The sequence below is a fragment of the Arachis stenosperma genome, chromosome 3 (genome assembly GCF_014773155.1).
Source record: "Arachis stenosperma cultivar V10309 chromosome 3, arast.V10309.gnm1.PFL2, whole genome shotgun sequence".
Classification (NCBI taxonomy): Eukaryota; Viridiplantae; Streptophyta; class Magnoliopsida; order Fabales; family Fabaceae; genus Arachis; species Arachis stenosperma.
In genome coordinates, this window is record NC_080379.1 from 14,934,452 (window position 1) to 14,942,672 (window position 8,221).

Here is an 8,221-nt window from a genome sequence, read left to right on the forward strand (position 1 = left end):
TAAACGTATCTGTCTTTTTATGTTTTCTTTTTCTTTTTCTTTTTTTTTTCTTTACTGATCAAACACAAAAAATAAAGGGTAAAAAACCATAATAAGCCAACTGGCTCAAAAAATAACGTAAATACGCCAAAGCAAAAATCGTTTCAGCAATAAGCCAGACCGCATTTTTATATAATTCGAACCAGCTTGGTTCGAACTAGAGATGGTAGTAATTCGAACCAGGGTGGTTCGAATTAGGTTATTTTATTTGTTAATAAATCGAACCAACCTGGTTCGAATTATGAATGAATGTAATTCGAACCAAGGTGGTTCGAATTAGGTTATTTTATTTGTTAATAAATCGAACCAACCTGGTTCGAATTATGAATGAATGTAATTCGAACCAAGGTGGTTCGAATTATAGGGAGAAAGGGTTTTCCGTGTAAATCGAACCGGGCTGGTTCGAATTACACAAATCATAGGTCGAACCAGACCGGTTTGAATTAGGGTGAGACTGACTGAGCTGTTTATCTATGGACGAGGCAGATCCGAATCGGCCAAAGAGGTGCGGCCTATGGCGCCAACCCGGCCTATGTCACCATTCATAGTTCGAACCAGACCGGTTTGATTGTTTATGAATAATGCAACACTTTCTGTGGATGCACAATTTAATAAGAAAAAAATAATCACTAAACTGTTTCAAGATTCGTTGATCGTAGGAAGGGAATGTCCCACAAGAGAAATAAAAAAAAAAAACATAGGTGAACAGACTACAACATAATAAAGTAAATGAACAAAATTGGTGGAGTGAAAAAATGGGTGACAAGACATAACACTGTCACCGAATTTCAAATATGATGACGGAAAAGACTCTAACATGCCTCTTTGTTTGAAATGCTCTTCTTTGGGGTTAACTTAGCGGAGAAGTATTATTTAAAGACAATAATTAAAATAAAATATTATTCAGTAATAAAAATTAAATATTGGAAAGTGTCCAAACTATGGAAAAAAAAGTACAAACCACTATCATACATGATTGAACTTTAAAGAAAAAAATACATGAAACATGACTCATCTAAACAGATGCGACCCAGTGCCACAGCGAGGGGGTACCCGTGCCCTCTGACCTCGGCGGATCAACGGCTCCACATCCTCGATGTCATCCTCGTCATCCGGTGGGGCAGGCTGTGCTGGTGGCGCAACATGCAGGGGTGTCGCCGAAATCCCTGCGACAGACTGTGATGCAGCGGTGAAGGCGGATGGAGGAGTACCTCCGAGACGGAACTGGTGACCAGCGGATGAGGATGGAGGCTCATTCAGATCAACATCTAACGGGGCCTGTGTGCCTGAGGTCTGACCACCACTGCGCGGAGTGGCCTCCCCCTGCATGATGGCGCTGATCTCGTCAAGGAAGCGTGGACTCCCGAAGTCCCCAACAAGCGTGTCTGACCCAATGAAGTCTGACCACTGTGATCCGGGGATGCGCCAAGGTGTCCCCCCCTGCTCAGGCTGGTCATCGGCAGGCACACCAACGAAATAATCTCCAAGAGGGCCTGATCCAAGTACAGCATCACCTGTGTATGCCCCGGCACCCATCCCTGTACCATACAACTCACCTGCATGACCATGATCGTGTGTGGTAGCACCAGCAGATGCAGCAGCCCCTGAACCACCCCCACCAACGGGCCGATGCTGATCGTCGGTGTCGTCCCGATGGTCAGGACGACCCCTCGCCCTACCTCGCCGGCCTCGTCCTCCGCCTCTAGCGGGACCGGCGTCGTAATCATCGTGCACACCAAGGTCAGGCCACCTCCACTCACGCTGGCTCCTCCGTGTCCCCACACCCATCCTCCTATCAACCCTACGCCTGTCCGGCACGTCCTCCTGACGATCCATGTCAGGAACTCGCCCCGGACCCCGCTGTGAGGCCTCTAATGGAATAGGAACTGCTCTAGGATCCCCCAACTGCGACTCCGGAGACAAGAACCTCTTACCATACTGACGCCACCAGTCAAGGAACGCATGCGAAGGACCGGGGTCGCCTACAACGTCGAACCTCAGCACAGAGTCCTGACGAGAGTGCCAAAGGAGATGCCATCTCTGCAAAGTAGACGGGAACCATCGATCGCCGCCTCTACCGTCCTTGGACATCAAAAAGTCAATGTTCAGGGCGGGATGCGGAATGGGCTGAACCCCACCAAACTGCGGAAGAACACGATCTATCTGATGCCACTCTATCACAGCAAAGTAGATCAGCGCCGTCACAGAGCGCCACAACGCCATATGCCGAGGCTCCAAAACCTCTGGATGCACAACCTGAAGTACGTCCGGAGTAGTATACGGCATCCATAGAAACTGCAAAAGGAACTCACCCTTGTCAGGGCAACTTTATCACACAACTAGAAATGCTAGATTCTAAAAGGAGACTTGCTAAGTAGCATACTCACCTCCCCATCCTGTAACATGTCTATCCTGAGCCTCCACATCTCCACTCTAGGACCCTTCTCGCTCCCGGAAGGGTTGTAACCTGACCATCTGCACCATACACATTGGTTACATGAACAGAAATATTAATGACTATGCAGTTATGTATGTCAAATTGAAATAGAGAAGGCATAGTATAGTACCTGGATGCCAATGGCCAGCTCGACTCCTCATATCCTGCTGGCCTAAATCGAGGAAAGCGCCAAAAGATCCAAGACTGGAGCAGCTGAAGCGGGCCCGCTAACTTGACCACATGTCTGTTTGCCACTCGGCACATGCACCGGTACAACCAAGCCAGTGCGGCAGAACCCCAGCTGTAGGTACCCATCTCCTCCAGCCTAGCTACGTACGGGAGCCATCTGATGTGAATCCGGTTCCCGGACTTGTCCGCAAACAGCTGCGTGCCCAACAACATCATGATGTACGCACGGGCATAACGGCGCACAGTCTCATCATCAGCATCCTCAGGGCACTCCCCGAAGGTCTCCTGAAACCAGCTGCAGTTCACTGCGTACTTCTGAACCTGGCTGGGAGGAGGTATAACTCCGAGCAACTCCTGGAACCAGACCCAGGCTGGACGGCCACCCTCGATGTATATATGGAACTCGGACAAGCACCCGCTCACGTAACGGCCGTCCACTGGCAAACCCAGCTAGTATGCCACGTCCTGGAGTGTGATGGTGCACTCTCCGAAAGGCATGTGGAACGTGTGCGTCTCTGGACGCCATCGCTCTACGAAAGCACTGACAAGAGCCTCGTCTAGCCGGAACCATCGGTCGTTCAGCCTTGCAAGATGGTATAGACCTGCCATCTGCAAGTACGGAACGTATCTGTCATCAAGTCGCATGCCCTGCTGCCGCCGCATGCTCCTAATGCATCGCTGGGGCTGCTCACAAAATGAAACGCTCAGTTAGAACCGGCTTGAAATCCAACCACAACCATAAGCAGCATCATAAATCATCAACATACCATTCTGCTAAATAAGACCGCATAACATTACATGAAAGATAACCAACTAGAAAACAAATCCATAGACCGCACAACTAAACCGCATAAATAAACCAGCCTAACGAGAAACAGCTTAACTAAACCGGTTTACGTAAAAGAGCTACGGTAAAAACAACTAGCATAAAAAAGTCAAACAAATCACCAACATAAAACCACTAACGAAAATCACCTACCCTAAACCACTAACATAAACCGTTTGCATAAACCACTCGCAAAAACCGCTAACACAAACCACCAACATAAACCACCAACAGAAACCACTAACTTAAACCACTAGCATAAACCACTAACAAAAACTACTAACATAACCCACCTACATAAACCACTAACATAAACCACTAACATAAACCACCATCTAACCCACATGGAAAACCACTAACATAAACCACCAACAGAAACCACTAACTTAAACCACTAGCATAAACCACTAACTTAAACTACTAACATAAACCACCTACATAAACCACTTACATAAACCACTAACATAAATTACCGTCTAACCAAGATACAAAACCACTAAGGCACAACTACCGCTAGAATAAAAAATTTCCGTACTAACCTCGTCGTCGATGACCCCGGCTATATGAGCGACTCCGTCCAACCGATATAACCGTGCCGGATCGTCCCCCATGAGCAGAGTATTCCGTTCAGCTATTATTCGGAGAGAATCTCGGTCGTTTTCTCTGAGATTTTGTGGGGTAGGGGGGAGGAATAAGAGTTCGAATGAGGGTGATTCGAACTCCTTATATAGCCGAATCAAGAGTAATTCGAACCACCTTGGTTCGATTTATGAAGGAGAGTAATTCGAACCAGCTTGGTTCGAATTACATGCTTTGCAATGGTAGTAGTTCGAACTAGCCTAGTTCGAATTATGTGTGAGTGAAGTTCGAACCACCTTGGTTCGAATTACGTTGAAATAACAACCTCTAATTCGAACCACCCTGGTTCGAATTACTACCATTTTGAGTTCGAACCAAGCTGGTTCGAATTATATAAAAATGCGGTCTGGCTTATTGATGAAACGATTTTTGCTTTGGCGTATTTACGTTATTTTTCCACTCATTTGGCTTAATATGGTTTTTTACCCAAAAATAAAATAAAAATAAAAAACCTAAAAAGAGAGTACTATAGAATCTCATTTTATACTCGAATCAAATGCAGTAAAAAAATTTACTCTAATTTAATAAAATAATATTATATATATAAATTAGTGTCTATTTAAGATGTTTAATAAATTTTAAAATACAGAAAATTTGTAAAATTTAAATATAAAATCAAATAACCAACAATTAAGTAAATATGTTAGTTTTTTTTTTTTTTTGGTGACTATATGTTAGTATGTTAGTACACTAAAGTTACACATCTTTCTTTTGATTTTTTATTTGAAAAAAGTCCCGGAAATCAAAGGAAAAATAAAAGTTGTTTGCTACTCAACCACAAGAAGTCAATCGTTATCCCTTGTTGGCTACTGTGAGACGCAATATAGTTTTGAGTTTTGACTAACTCAAAATTCAGATTCAAAGCAACCAAAAAAAATGTTTATTATTATCAGACTTCATAATGGATGTTTTGATCTGTCCCATTCTTACATGTCAATAAATTTACTCATTAATACATTTAAGACACCTGGATTAATAAAAGATATTAATTTTCACTTTATTAATAAACTGATAAATATATCATAATTTAATATTTTAATTAGAGGTTAAAAAACCATCGTAACATGACGCATGATAAGCAAACATCACTGCACAAAAGTTGACCATCATAAGTCAAGAAAAATATATATAGGAATAAAATTAGAAGAGCTCAATCCAGGTAACGTGAGGGCTTACTTTTTATTTTTTAAGTTTTAACTAGAAATTTATATTCAAACACATGAAGATGCATAACAAATTAACAACAAACAGTTTATAACTAATGCAAATAATAATATAATGCTTTTTATTTATCAGAAAGCAATAACAATGGAATATATGTATGATTTTGTTCTTTGTCAGAATGCAAATCTGAGTTGATTGCTTGATTTCTTATTATTATAAAAAATTAAATTTAACCAACAAGCAAAATTCTATCATAGTGAAATCTATTGTCTCTCATAAATGCTGTCAAATATTTTAAAAAATGTGAAATTTCAGCATAATTAGGATGTGATATATCATCTGCAACAAATAAATTTATTTTTTGTCCTACAACAATCCAGCTATATTCAGGCACCTTTTGGATTTTTTTCTGTATCATAGTTCTCCTCAAAGATCTAGTTTCATTCCAATGTCCTGATGCAGTATACATATTAAAAAGCAATACATATAGGAAAAAATTATCAGATTCTAACTTAATAAGGTTCTTAGCTGCGCTCGCTCTCCTTTTTAGTACCCATTTTTTCAAAAACTTGCACAGCACTTTTTACATCCCCATATTTAGCATACATGTCTATGAGTGCACTGCTGGTTAACTCATCCAAGTCAAAACCAGTATGGAATATTAGAGAATGTATCTCTTTTCCATCTTGTAATGCCGATAAGAGAGCACAAGCTCGAAGAACTGAAACAAATGTTGCTTGGTCAGGGAAGATACTGTTGTCCCGCATTTCTCGGTATGAATTTATGGCCTCGTAACAGCAATCATTTTGAGTATTCCCAAAAATTAAAGCAGTCCACATAACAATGCTTTTAAGGTTCGAAAACTATGAAAAAAGTAAGTTGGCATCTGCAATCCTTTGTGAGTCCATATACATGGACAACAAAGAGGTACCTAAGAACTCACTACCACATAAAAGACCTCTCTTAACTATAGCACAGTGAATCTGCAACCCTAGAACTATCTGAGAACCCTTACAAGCATCTATCAAGCTTGCAAATGTAATTTTCGATGGCTTGAGCCCCAATGCCAGCATCTTACTAAGAAGATTAATAGCTTCTTTTATATTTTTCAGAGCATATCCTGAAATCAGAGCATTCATGGATACCACACTCCATTCAAGCATGCTAGAATAGATTTTTCGTGCATCTTCAATGGACCAGCATTTAGAATACATGTCAATAAGAGAACTTCCAACAAAAAGGTTTGTTTCTAATCCCAACTTAATTGTCAGGCAATGGAACTGCAATCCTGCTTCTAATAACTTAACATTTCTACAAGCGCTAAGTATGCTTGCCAAAGCTACCTCGTCAGGTACTATCCCATGTAACCTCATTCTGTTGAACATTTTGAAAGCATCAGTTTCCTCTTCTTCCTGCACGTATCCAACAATAATGGCATTCCAAGAAATGTTATCTCGGGTTTTCATGCGCTCAAACTGTTTCCTAGCTTCCTTCAAAGCCCCAGCCTTGGCATACATATCTACCAATGCATTGTTCACAAATAAATTGTTTGCAAAACTTCTCTTGATAACAACTGAATGCACCTGACGACCAATTTCGAAGCTTTCAAAACAAGCACACAAACTCAAAATGCTAGTGAAGGTAAATTCGTCCAGTTCAATGGTACGTCGTGTCATATCAAGGAATAGCTCCATTACATGACTGAAATAACCATTCTGTGCATAAACTCCCAGCATGGCATTCCAAGTGACCATATTTTTCTCAGACATGACATCAAATACTTGCTTTGCAGCATCTAACATTTCGCACTTTCCATACATACTGATCAAAGAACTTCCCACATATATATTAGAATCTAAACCTTGTTTGATAGCCTCTCCATGGACTAGTAACCCATAATCCAACGCAGCTAAGCCTGCAATCGCACTAAGAACACTTGCCAGCGTGGACCTTGAGGACTTTATACCACACTTCCTCATTTCAAGAAAGAACTCAATGGCCTCCTTATGGTGGCCCCTCTTAGCATGACTAGAGATCATCGCATTCCATGCCACAACATTGTTAGTATGTATGTCTCGGAACAAATTATAGGCATCATCCAGCTTACCCAAATTCACAAGAGCATTGAGAACAGTCACAAAAATCACCTGGTCAGGAGAGCAGCCAGCTATCTGCATTTTGTTAAATACCTGGAGGGCATCTTGCGGCAGCCCGACTCAAACATAACCAGAAATCAAAGCCGTCCAAGAAACAGTGTCCAAGTGGACTGCGGCGTCAAATATGACGCTAGCATGGCGGAGAAAGCCGCATTTGGCATAGAGATCGATAAGAGCACCCTGGCAGAACGAATTGGACTCAAAACATGCCTTGATCACGCAGGAGTGAAGCAGCGTGCTGAATTCAACATTTCTAAGCTTTAAACAAACAGAGAGAGCTATAGCGAGCGTGAATTGGTCAGGCAACTCGCGGAAACGCATCATAGAAACGAAATAACAGAGTGCATTTTGGAATAACCCCTGTTTTGAGTACATGGAAATGATGGAATTATAAGCAGATAAATGTCTCTGACGGGGATGGAGCTGGTGGAAGAGCCTCTGAGAGAAAGGGACATTGCCGATAGCGGCGTAGAGATCGATGGTGGCAGTTGTGAGGAAGCCATCAAAGAAAATGTCGTGTTTGATGGCGTGTGCATGAACAACTTTGGCCATTTTTCCGTCGCGGTGGTTGGGAATATTGTCGAACACATGGTAGTCGTGATGGTTATGGGGATTAGTTTTAGTTTGTTGTAAGCGGAAGCAAATGCGAAAAAGGTCGTCGTAGACTTGTGAGATGGAAGGAGGAGAAGGGGAAGGGCAATGCTGAATGGTGAGTGAATAAGATCTTAAGAATAAGAAACCTTGGACTTGAGGTGCAACTGCAAGGTGCAT

The 8,221-nt window shown here is 42.0% G+C and overlaps 1 pseudogene; it reads right to left on the reverse strand.

Annotated features, from left to right (window-relative positions):
• Nucleotides 1-5,818: 5,818 nt before the first annotated feature.
• LOC130965549 (pentatricopeptide repeat-containing protein At3g09040, mitochondrial-like) lies at nucleotides 5,819-8,221 on the reverse strand (annotated as a pseudogene).